The sequence below is a fragment of the Dipodomys merriami genome, unplaced genomic scaffold, assembly GCF_024711535.1.
Source record: "Dipodomys merriami isolate MVZ:Mamm:240054 unplaced genomic scaffold, mDipMer1.0.p SCAF_21, whole genome shotgun sequence".
Lineage (NCBI taxonomy): Eukaryota > Metazoa > Chordata > Mammalia > Rodentia > Heteromyidae > Dipodomys > Dipodomys merriami.
In genome coordinates this window covers 3,155,811-3,157,730 of record NW_027203493.1, presented here as the reverse complement: position 1 = coordinate 3,157,730, position 1,920 = coordinate 3,155,811, and the positions used below count along the sequence as shown (strand labels likewise).

Here is a 1,920-nt window from a genome sequence, read left to right as displayed (position 1 = left end):
TATATATATATATATATATATATATATATATATATATATAGTGTGTGTGTGTGTGTGTGTGTGTGTGTGTGTGTGTGTGTGTGTGTGTGTGTGTGTGTGAAGGCTGGTATCAATGAAGATTCATCCATGTGGCCACAAAATTGATGAAGAGATTCAGCTGGGCCCGGGTGGCTCCCACCTGCAATTCTAGCAACTTAAGAGGCTGACTTATAGAGGACTGAGGTTTGAAGTCAGAGAAGAAAATTTCTCTACATTCTAGCTCCAAAAATAACTAGCAAAAGCCAGGCTAGAGGTATAATTCACGTGGTAGAGCACCACCTGAGCAATGATAAGGTGAGGCCACTGAGTTTAAACCCTGGCAAAAGATACATAGAGATAGAAGAGCTAAAGAGGGAGAAATATATATATATATATATATATATATATATATACATACATACATACATACATATATAATGTGTGTGTGTGTGTGTGTGTGTGAGAGAGAGAGAGAGAGAGAGAGAGAGAGAGAGAGAGAGAGAGAGAGAGAGAGAGAGAGAGAGAGAGAGAGAGAGAGAGAGAGAGAGAGAGAGAGAGAGAGAGAGAGAGCTAGTAAGTCTATTTGCTTTGGAACACCTGGAATCTACCAGTGACCTTTCTGAAGGCAGCTTTCACATCCTTGTTTCTCAGGCTATAGATCAGAGGGTTCAGCATGAGGATGACCACAGTGTAGAACACAGACACAATCTTGTTTTCCTCCAAGGATGTGTCTGAGCCACTCCGTATGTACATGAAGGTGAGGGTTCCATAGAACAGGGCCACAGCAGTGAGGTGGGAGGCACATGTGGAGAATGTCTTGGCCCTGCCACCTGAAGACTTCATCCTCAGAATGGACTTGAGGATGAGCAGGTAGGAAATCATGATGACCAAAGCATTGACCAACATCACAATGTTGGCAAAGAAGAGAAGGATAATCTCAACATTTTTGGGGTCACTGCAGGAAATCTTCAGCAAGGGTGGGACATCACAGAAGAAGAAGTTGATCTTGCTGTCCTCACAGAAGGAAAGAGAGAAGATACACGTGGTACACAAGATGGTTCCAGACAGGGCACAGAAATAGGCTCCCAGTACCAAAGTCCAGCAGACTCTGGGGTTCATGGCTGCAGTGTAGAGCAGTGGGCTACTGATCGCAACATAGCGGTCATAGGCCATCACGGCCAGCAGGAAGCACTCTGTACCTGCACAGACGGTGAAGGAGAAGAACTGGGCAGCACATTGGCTATAGGAGATGACAGTTTTGTCTGTGGCAAGGGTGGCCAGGATCTGAGGGGTGATGACTGAGGAGTAGCAGGCATCCAGCAGGGAGAGGTGGCTCAGGAAGAAGTACATAGGGGTGTGGAGTTGGATGTCTACATGGATGAGAACTATCATGCCCACATTCCCCAGAAGGGTGACAAGGTAGAAACCGAGAAACATCAAAAAGAGGGGAGCCTCCCATTTGGGGTAGCCAGGATAGCCCATGAGAATGAACTCAGTTACTAGTGAAGTTATTCTTGGCCATGAATTTAATGTGGAATATAAGAATGACATGAAAGGATTCCTAGAATTAAGAAAAATGCTAACTGCGAAATTTTCTCCCCTAGAATTGAACAGAATCTTTTTTTTTCCCTCTCTGGTTAAAGTTGAGTTTTCAAGTCCTGACTCCCTTATGGAATATATTTTCTCAGAATTCTTGAATGTGGAAGATATTCCTTGGGTATTTTCTGAATCTTATGGAGCTGAGTGTTGAGTTTGCGTTTTGAGTTGAATTCCTCCAGGTTTAGATTTTGGAAATTTCTGTGAAGGTAGGAGACACAGTATTTTATTTTTAAGGTTGTACAGTGTCAAGCTAACATTTATTTCAACCACATGGATGGTTTTGTCTCTCTTTTTTGGGGGGGG

The 1,920-nt window shown here is 43.4% G+C and overlaps 1 pseudogene; it reads right to left on the bottom strand.

The window, feature by feature from the left end:
- Positions 1-597: 597 nt before the first annotated feature.
- On the bottom strand, positions 598-1,540 carry LOC138834131 (olfactory receptor 9I1-like; annotated as a pseudogene).
- Between the last annotated feature and the right edge of the window lie 380 nt (positions 1,541-1,920).